We start from the raw sequence: 11,698 nt of genomic DNA on the forward strand, positions 1-11,698 counted from the left end.
GTCATAACAGTATCAGAAATAGGTTCATTTTGTATGGGCACAAGAGAAGGCAGACATCTTCAGTCAAATGTATGTTCTGCCTGTCCTCGTGGCTGAAAATCACCCATGGCTTAAAACAAAGGCCACTACAAATCAATTTTTCAGTAAAAAACTACTTTTTGTGTTTTTGAAATTCAAAAATGCTCCTCTTTATGTATATGATGTGCTGGAGGTATCTGTTTGAGGATGCATTTCTCATGGACAGGCATTTTGGGTTCAGGGAGTGTCATTTTTTGCTTTTTCGAAAAGCTTGATGGGGATGCTTCTCTCCTTTAGGAGGTAATTTTGTAAGCTAGCTGTGATTTGTGTTAACATCAATCAACTTGCTGTGGCCTGATGTTGATGGTGGTCGCAGCATGGGTTTTGGGTGTGTATTTCAGTCAGGTGACCTTGAGGTGTCAATGTTAAAGTCAAATATTGATTTACAAGACATTTTTTATGTAAAAACATTGCAAGAAGAGACCATGTCCCATTTCTTAATCACAAATACCGTATTCGACGTAATAAGCGCCCTGCCCTAATAATGTCCCACGGCGATATTTCCTAATATATTTGCTGGTGAACAATCCCAATTAGCACTCCTTCCGATTGATCAATGTACAAAAGACTTATTTATTCGCGTATAATACGCAATTAAATTCTCGAAAAATATATCTGTCGTATATAAACATTTCAGGCTGTCAGCATAAACCACAAAATTTATCTTTCAAGGCTGTTTTTTTTCCACCAAAATAACATTCTGTTAAAAGCCCCCCATTTCTATTTTTGAGAGCGCCCTGGGCGCTTATTACGGCGAATACGGTACTTGATGTTGAACTTGTGTAGGAGGGTGCCGGTAGTTGTTTTCGTTTCTAGAGTAACATGAATATACAGAAAATCGGGATTGAACACAGATCAGTGTTTATTAAAAAAAAATAAAACATTTGCAATTATGAACACTCTAAGAAAAAAATAATTTGCAAATATTTTACATTTAATCTTGGCATTGAGCAATTAAATTGCTCCTTAACTAAAGGTGCCCTTGCCTGGCCTTATTGAGATGGAGGTAATTTGTGAATATGAGTTATACATTTGTGAGATCTTTTTTTCTCAATTTGTTTTGGTTTAGGTGCAAGTGGGTGTACACAACAAGAACAGCTGACATGAACAAACACATCTTGCATCAAATATGTTATTTTGATATTGTTTTATATTCTGTTTGTTTGTTGACAAGTTTGTTTATTGTTGGTGTTCATATTGACACACTCCATTCCATGTATTTTCCATTAACAGTAATTCATTTATTTGTGGTTTGTATGTTTTGTAGGAAGAGATACCGTAAATCCTCCGTTAACCCTCTGCCTTATGTGACAACAACAATGAATGAGGGATTGGGAAAAGGTGATATAGAATACATGATTGGAAAATGGGAAATCTGTTTTTGTATTTCACATCGACAAAACTTCCTATTTGTGACCTTTAATAGTCAGTTTGAGAAAGTTATAGGCAATATATGCATGTCTGCCCTAACTTATAATATGGATACATGCAATGGATGAGGGATTCATGGTAGATAAGTACAAGGATTTACAGTATATTTCAAAGGCTGAACATGACTAATGAACATGCAATTTTATTTCAATTTTTTTTTTAATTATTGTTTAGTTTACATAAATTTTTTTTTTTTAAAAACGGAAGGTGATTGAAATGAAATTGTAAATAAAAAGACGAAAATGTCATTTTTAAAAGGTATGTCAGAAAATATGGTCTGCAGGTTATAATACATACAAGGACCAGATACAAACACTGTCAGGGCGCAATCTTTTCAAAATCAGATCTTAGTTCTTGCTACCGCTAAACAAAGATCAGAGGACATCCCATTTCAGGTCACATCCGAACGATGTTTCACCTGCTCCGACGAATAAGATCATCGAAAGTGGTCAGGAAAGTGACAGTCGGAATGCATTTTCTGATCATCAAACCTCGAAAAGGTCGACAGGTATTCTGAATGACAGTATGGGCTGTACAACTAGCTCTCACTTCAATTTGATAGTCATTTGATCAGAAATGACTTTGCATAGCTTGTGGAAAGTATTGCCATTACAATCCTGGCAATCTATTTTATATTACAGAATGTTCTTTAGTTCAGTTTTTAAATTTTGAATCAACAACTTTGTCCAAATATTTTTCAAAGCGTAGTCTGGAATGGAAGTCGCCAGTTTCAAACTAGTGCCGTAGAGCTCAAGAAAGCTGCTTTACGATTGGCTAATGTCGACTTATTGTTAATCATTTCATTGGTCAGTCAAAGTTTGTAAAAGGTCGTAATGGTATGTCCTCAGATCTTTGTTTAGCAGTACTGAGAGCTATCCATTTTAATGTGATTGTCTGGGCATCCCTGTCTATAACAGTGACAAGAGTTACTCCCATGTCTGTCAACTTTGGAAGATATTTTTCACTTCAATTTTTATAAATCAACAGGAAGAAATTTCAAATCTTTGATTGTTTTCTGCTTCTTTTATTCTCAAAAAACAAGAAATGTATACTCATAAATAAACACCCTGCTATATGCCTATAAGATATTCACTAACAAAGCAAGCATCACCAGGACCACATGCTCAATGTTCAGCACATAAAATGTGTGTGTGTGGCTGCTTGTACTAGTCCAGACTTATGCAGACTTATAGTGATAGCCCACTGAGATACCATGCCGCAGTTTAACAAGAATACCCCACTCAGACACAGTATACTGACTCCGAGCCGACCAGTCCTTGTTTTAGCCCCCAAAAGCCGAGCGCCAGATAGGGTAACAAGTACCATCTTTTAACATCTTTTGATATGACGCAGACCGGGAGTGAACCCCAGACCTTCTGTTCTCTGGGCGGAAGCTCCTGTGGAACATGGTAAATAGTTAAAAGAATTCATAAGTCAATGGTCTACATGTTTTTCGACTGTGAGGAGATGATAAATGGCTGATGAAATTATTGCACACTCATGTGTCCGAGAACGTAGAATATGAACATTTTTTCAACAGTTGACTAATTCTTCAGATGAGGTCAGTATTGTTTTGATGTCTTTCAGCGACAATTATGAGGCTGTGTGACATTTTAGAACTTTGTACCATAGTGTGTGTTTATTGCAATGTAAGTAATGACAGGTTCACTCATATCATGACTGACTTTCTGGCTTTGTTAGGGCCTTGTCAGTATAATACCGTATTCGATGTAATAAGCGTCCAGAGCGCTCTCAAAATTAGAATTAGGGGACTCTTATTAGAATATTATTTTAGTGGGAAAAAAAGAGTTGAAACTTAAATTTCATGGTTTATGCTGACAGCCTGAAATGTTTATATACGACATATATATCTTTCCAGAATTTAATTGCCCATAATTAAGGGTGCATATAACACACAAGTGGGTATTATACGCGAATAAATAAGTCTTGTGTACATTGATCAATCGGAAGAGGTGCTAATTGGGATTGTTCACTAGCCAATATATTAGCAACTATCGCCCTGGGCGCTTATTAGAGAAGGGCGCTTATTACATCAAATATGGTACATCAGTAAGTGTATTACCCTTTGCTTTTTTGCAACAATTTATAAAATTGTTTTATAGTCAGTTTGACAAGAAATGCTATCATTGACACTTGGTCATTCACATTTTAATCCATCACAGACCAGATGTTGGTCCCCCACTAGTGTTGAACACTATATTAACATTAACATTTTGGGCCAAGAAGAAACAATATTGGTTCTCAGACGATAGCTTACTTCCAGGAATCAGAATTTTCATTTTTTCTAAAACGTTAGTTAAAATGCATTCCTACGTGATGTTTTGCTGGTTTGCCATTGTCTGAGAATGAAGAATTGTTTTGTTGTAGCCTTATTCCTGTAAATATCTCTTATTTATCACTTGCATTTTTCTCCATGGTGTCAAAACTGATCTCACTACTCTCATGTACATAGTCAGATGGCCTTTTGTATTCTTCAATAATATTTGAACAGGCACTTTTTATGTATATATTATCTTTTCACTTTTCAAGCATATCAGTGTAAAAAACTGTAACTTTACTATGCAAATCTCACTTTTTTCTCCATATTTATCTTTATCTGTGATTTTATTTTGCTCACCAAATTGTAATGCAATTATTTTTTATACTCACCATAATTGTTGTACTCACTGTTTGTCCTTGTATGTGTTAGGACGACATTGGTTTGGTGCTGGGAGATATGTTAAAATTGACTATAACATAATTTCTCGAAAATTACAAAAAGTATGAAATGAACAGATTCTCTTTGAAATCATACATATTGATGACTAAAGGATCTACTCTGTTGTGTTTCAGGCAAATGTCATTCCAATTTATGTTTCTCATCAATCAAAACATTTAGGTTTGGTGTGTGAAATTTTGGGGAAATTATGTTATCATTGCATCTTTTTTACATCAATTTCTTATTAATCATTTTGGATTTTTAGCCCAGCGACAGAGGAGTCCTGTTTGTGCATTGTTGTAAGGGGCATTATGCTAGGAATTATGGGTATTTGTTACTTTGTCACCCATTCTTCATATCAGCACTTCCTGTCTCCTGTGTCATGGACAATATTTCAAGTCTGGATGCAGGTAGGATATTGATTCTCACCTGTACAGTCTCCATGGTAACACTATTATTACAAGAGGTAGTAACATGATAGTCAGTAAATATGCTGCTGTTTGAACAAAATGGCAGTTTGTGTTTAATTGGAGATCTTTAGACGGGACTGGCACTCACAGATACCATGTCTCACAACTCACATATACTACTCAAAAGAAATGAGAGAACATATGATTTTTTCATATTATTATAGTGAATCTGTCATAGCCATGGCAGTGGGATTGGTCAGTCTAAGGGCTGTATCATATTTTGCCCCCCACCCCCTCGTTTTTCACGTCTCCCTAATAAATGACCAGTCCCTAAATAATGTTCAAATTTTTAAACTTATAAAAGAAGTCATTTTAATGCCTCCCTCCCTCCCAATTCTTAATGCCTCCCCTCTTCCTCCCATGATAAATTTAGGCAACCCCCCTATATTGCGGTGTCATTTTTTTCTGACATGCCCCTCCTATGATAAATAACCAGTCCCTAAATTCATTCAAATGCATGCTTTTTATTGGAAAAAACATTTTATGTACTAAAACTTATATTGTACTATTTCACTTGATCTAGTCAAGAGTTGTTCTAATATACAGTTGTATGAACTATGTTATATATTTCCATGCATTTTTATGCTGATATACAGGACTCCTTCTTGGTTGACATTCATTCATTTGTTTTATTCCTGTCACAACGGTTATCCCCTATTCCATTTACTCGGGGTTTTCTTATCAAATCCTGTGATCAGCTGCCATCAGAACTCTATGGTGTTTCTTAAAGTCTTTTTCAAATTTTAATGACATTTTAGTAATTCTATGAGAGATAGTATTTATTTCAAAACATGTTGGCTACATTCTTCCAAGATATCACACCTAGAGATAATGAAATATCCATCAATAATCAGGAGGCCCTTAAATGGGTCTGAGTGCGGATCAGTTGAATCCTGGTATTCAAAAGGGAAGTAACTCTGATGAAGATTTTTTGCAAGAAAATAAACTTGATATTATGTTCTTTTATTCCAGTTTTCTAAAGAAGTTTTACTGCTCTTGTCATGATCAACTTAATAATTGCCATCAACTTGATTTTTTTTGGGCAGTGTTCTTTGAGCCTCCCTCAGATGAAATACTCTTGATCAGTGTGACAGCAAGGTTCTTAGTCATTTGGATGGAAATTCCTGAATTTGAAAATGGTCTTTTTTGATAATTTGAAATATGACAATAAATGTAGAATATTGCATTTATTGCATATTTTGAATAAAATTTGAATTTTACACACAATTTATTGATACCAAGCATTCAAGTCCGAGGTAAATAAGAACGAAGGTCATTAACGCTGATACACTTTTCATGATCATGGCTGACCTTGCAGTAACCTGATTGGATGATCGTGGAACTCTTGCTGTAAATTGATTGGAGGATTGATCACTTACTGCTCCCTGATTGGATGATTGTGACTATTGCGGGATGATGTTTGGAGGACAGTTTGTCACTTACTGCGACCTGATTGGATGATTGTGACTATTGCGGGATGATGTTTGGAGGACAATTTGTCACTTACTGCGACCTGATTGGATGATCGTGTGTCATAAGCTCCATCTGTTGGGATGACAAGGAATCACGTTTGTGATGATACATGTAGTTACAGTCTGTCTGTAGTGCCTTTAGTCATGATAGACAATAATCTTTGAATTGAGATTGTTTTGTTATCAGAGACTACTGATGATTAATCATTATTTATCATCCAAAACTGGCTCCCACAGGAGATATCCTTGGATTAGATCAAGCGATATCTACACTGTAGATATCGCTGCAAAAGTGCAATGAAATTACATCACAATGCTTTGCAGACCATTGTGACGTCACTGGTTACCATGATGTCACAACCAAATGACATCACTAATGGCTCTGCTACTGAAACTGTTAGCAGTACTTTTTACACTGAAGACACTGCTAATTACTGTCTACAAATTGAAAAAGTTGGAAGAATGATGTTGGATGATAAATAAAATCTTACCCTCGTGTCTTTTGATATCAAATATATCAACACTCGTTGATAAAAGTGGCAAAAATCCTCGACAAGCCCCGGAATTTTTCCACTTTTATCAACTCGTGTTGATATATTTGATATCAAAAGACACTTCTATATACTGAACAAAAATAGTTAGGGATCATGAATAACTTTGGGGATACATTTTTTTTTGTGAGGGCTGAGTTTCTTTGTATGTGTACAATATAAAAAATATTTCATGATCCAGATTTTTTTTTTGGGGGGGGGGGGGGGGGGGGGGGAGAGAAATTATAAATAGGGTTGACCCTGCCAGATGTGGATGTGAGCTGACTCCATTGATTTAACTTGGTCTGTCAGATAATATTTTTGTATGACTGATTTATGTTAAACATACTTTAGTCTGTTTGTATTTGGTTTATTGAAATGACAACCAAAAAATACACATATAGGATTAACATTTTGATAACTTCTCTTGTTCCCACTCAATCTGAGCGATTAAATAAACTTTGAAGTTGGTTTGGAAGGGAGTAACCTTTTGAACTTTAATACAAAAAGCATTTTATCATGTTTTGTGGTTTTGGAAAAAATGAAAATGTAATACGACTGTTTTTTATTAATATTACTTCAACCCACACTAGTTTTAGGGAAATATTCTGTGAACTAAGTGATAGACAGAAGCTGATGCTGCTTATGAAGCATAGGATCACACTCAGGTCCAGTGATCCAGTGTGACATGTGGAACTTGTTTATTGTGCACCCTACTGTGGTAAATTGTACATTGTGCTTCATGCAGAAGGTGATATTTGGCTATGCTAAAATATCTTTAAGCAGCATTTAAGAATCTGTAGTAACATTGAAGACAGAGTTAATTTATAAATTCAACTTCTTTTATTCTTTCAATGATAGATTTCGGTACAGCTGCTAGTACCTTTAAAAAATATGAAGAAAGTGATACAAAATTAACATCCATAAGTCAACTGTCTTCATGGGTCTGCAGGAGTGGGTGAGTTAGTGAGTATGGTTTTACGCTGCCTTTAGCAATATTCCAGCAATATCATGGCGGGGGACACCAGAAATGGGCTTCACACATTGTACCCATGTCTTGAATCAAACCTGTGTCTTCGGCGAGATGAGCGAACGGTTTAACCACTAGGTTACCCAACCACCCCGGGTCTGCTAGAAGTAGGATTTATTGGATATAAAGGGACCACTCCGCACAATGTTTTTCTCTGACATGGGGAAATGTTACTGACATGACAAGGATTTACGGTGATTTTCGTAACCAGTCTTGAATAGACGTGTATTCAGTCAGTGTGACATGCTGTACAAATACCTTTTTAGAAATTGAGGTTTTCTTCAACATGAGAGATGCCATTGTTTTTTATTCATGTATCTGGTGTACTCAGCAACCTAGTTTGATGCACAATTATAGAAAACTTTCATAGATATCAGCAGGCCACAAACCCATAAGCGCTTCCAATTGTTACTTGTATTGAGGTATTCGGTGTGGACACATATTTAGTCTCTTTTAAACATCGGAGATTAATGGGGTTCTCTAATCTAGGAGTTTTCTGTGAATCCTTGAGATAATACTTAGACATAGACAGCAGCAATGTACCCTAGAAGCAACGTAGGAATCTAGAGAAGTGATAGTGTAGCATAGGAGTGATGGACATTTTGTGATGTCTGCAGTAGGTGCTTTGTTGGATTAATGGGCACAGTGTGATGCCTACAGTAGGTGCCACACAGGAGGGATGGGCACTCTGTGATGCCTTCAGTAGGTGCCACACAGGAACGATGGGCACTCTCTGATGCCTTCAGTAGGTGCTGTACAGGAGCGATCGGCATTCTGTGATGCCCACAGTAGGAGCAGTATAAGAGTAAGGGAGTTGGGTTTAACACTTTCCATAGTATTAATGCTATATCACACCAGGTCAGCCTAATGTGGAAGGAAGACCTGATGTGATGCAGGTCTTAGACATTCACAAATATCGATACCCACAAGCATGGAGGATATGCCTACAACTCAAAGCATTGGACCAAACTTACAAACATGTCCTCCTTTTCAATGAGTAGGCAATCCAATTGTATACCATGTATTTATGAATCTAATTTCATATATCAAACCCCTAATCGATAAAAGTTATAACACCAGCTGACGTTAACAGCATCTGATTAAGAGGCTGACCATCAACCATGAAACTTCACTGATCTATCAACACGCCCACCTGGTCTTTCACAGATGAATAGTTCATTACTTGCAGGAACACTAATTACCACAGCTTGGGATCATAATTGGTATTGATTATACCAATAGTTAATTCATTTTTCATCATTTTACTGTCTGGATACCGCTGTATATAGCAGACTTTTTGGTGCATCTTCTTCAAATTCAGGGTTGACTGCATTTGAAAACATGCGTCTTGTCTAAAAGAGCAGTTTTCTTGTCAGGCTGTGTACAAGGAAGACACTGCCCCAGAGCCCAAGGTCATGGTTAAAGTGGAACTCTACTCAACATTCGGGATCCTATTTCCTGTCTATATCTTGTCTGATATGTATAATATACCTGAGTCTGCTGCAAATGTTGATGTGAATGGCTTGAATCAAACTTACATGGACAGCCAACTGACCAAGGTACCTTTCCACAAAGTGATCTGAGCATTAAGATTACAGTATTCGACGTAATAAGCGCCCAGGGCACTCTCAAAATAAGAAAAAGGGGGCTCTTATTAGAATAAAATTTTGGTGAAAAAAAAAAGAGTTGAAAGATCGTAAATTTCTAAGTTTGAAGACCTCAAATGATACAAAAGAGAAGTCTGTGTGTATTATACACGACATATATTTTTCCAGAATTTAATTGCCCATAATTAAGGATGCATATAACACAGGAGTGCGTATTATACACGAATAACAAAGTCTTTTGTACATTGATCAATCGGAATGAGGTGCTAATTGGAATTGTTCACTAGCCAATATATTAGCAAATATCACCATGGGCGCTTATTACATCGAATAAGGTATCTTATACTTCAACATGGACTGAGGACAATCATAGGGCTGAGATTACTTTGTGGAACAGGGCCCAGAGTCATCTCCCTTTAAGGGCGACTTAAAATTGCAGTCAAATTATGCAAGGGTAACATTAGTGCAAGCACTATGACCACTAATGAACAGGGCTCTGGGTGCCTACAGTGGATTGCATACTGGTACAGATAGAACTGGCTGTTGTGTCATCACTCAAAGACTGACTGCAGTTTGACAGGTCCTTTGCAGGTGGATCCATTTAAGGTTAACAAACCCTGACAAAGATTCAAGATTTTCTCCCAAAATATTGTCACTTTGACAAAATTCGCACAAGTATTTTTTTATTCTATAGTTTTCAGATGAACAGAAACTGCTTGGCGCACAATTTCAGGAGAACATACTTATCTGTTCCCTCCTGGTAACAAGAGGTCAACAACAACACTCTGGAGCTTTAATACCTAACTTGGTCAAATAGTTTTTTCATGCAGTACATTTTTGAAGGCCAATATATGACAATTGATGATTGGCAAAATAGACCATGCCCTAAACGTAAAATTTGGCTGGAAACATAATGTCACATCTGAAATAGAATTGTTTCACAAATTCTGACAAATGAATTTTGATACAGTTTCAAAATTCAGAGTACACCATGTTTCTAGGCAAACTCTATAATGCCAGATATTTCTCCTAGTGCTCACATTTCTTCATTACAAGGAATGTATTTTTGTACCACCTCAACCGAATTCCTTGTGGGGTAAAGACAAGTTTCAATAAACCCTGTTTCATGTCATGAAAAATTCACGTGAAGTTACACAAAGTCCTTCATCTCTCAGGAGAGTGAAAAAATTCAAGCCAAAGAAATTCATCATTTGAAGATCTAGGGAAAATATCTGACTTTCTTTTGACGGCATCATGTTCAAGTTTGTACACAATATCCTCGCAGCAGTTGAATACGTCTTTCTTAAAAAAAACATGTACTAAATATATAATAACGTGCCAAAGATGTGACTCTTGTTGAGAACAGATGCTATTGACAGTGACTAGTTTTTAGCAAGCTTTTGATCGACAAAATTGTCCTTTGGATCGACAAAAATTGTCCTTTTGTTCAATTTAATCAATTTAGATTTGAGATTTGAAAAAAGTCTGCTTTAAGTATCAACATCATCACCCTACCTAATAGCACTGATCTCCACCCTTTTATAAAACTATTAACTGAAATTCTTTTTACACTTTCTAAAAATAAAATATGATCAAATTTTAGGATGCTGAAAAAACAGCATACATATGTATAAACTTTTAATCGATTGAGGCTCAAATTAGAAAACGAATTTTGTAAATCTTTCACTTAATACAATATTGTAAACTAATTCCCTCAACCAAACTGTGACTCTTGTATGAAATGGAATCTCAGACCAGCAGGGAAACAGATGTATATTCTGTATGACAACTGACTTAATCAACTGTGGCTAGAAAGTGAACTTTCATCTTCTGCGAGGAATGTTATTTTCCCCAACTTTCACAATGTGACTTGTAACTATCTGTGTGACAGTATTTTTTCTACTTGGATGTGTCACTATTTTCATACACTTGTTAAAGTTCTCGCCACAACACAATGCATGTCTTTAATACTTCATTAATCTTCAAGAAATAAAACTTCTAATGAAACATGGTGTGATTTGTTTGATCATGTTTGACATGTTCTTGGAACAGTTTGATTGTTTGTTGTTTATGCCACATTTCACAATATTCCAGCTACATGATGGCGGTCTGTAAATAATCCAGTCTGGACCACACAATCCAGTGATTGATATCATGAGCATCGATCCACGCAATTGGGATATATCATGCACGAACCAAGTCAGCGAGCCTGACCACCCAATCCCGTTAGTTGCCTCTTACGACAAAGACAGTCGCCTCTTATGGCAAGCATGGGTTGCTATTCTACCCCCCATTTTCACGAGTCCCAGCTGTATTAAAAAGGACTTGTGAGCAATCAAATCAGAGAAACCAGGGATCGAC

Source organism: Haliotis rufescens, unplaced genomic scaffold (genome assembly GCF_023055435.1).
Source record: "Haliotis rufescens isolate VD_foot unplaced genomic scaffold, xgHalRufe1.0.p SCAF_112, whole genome shotgun sequence".
Taxonomy (NCBI): Eukaryota; Metazoa; Mollusca; class Gastropoda; order Lepetellida; family Haliotidae; genus Haliotis; species Haliotis rufescens.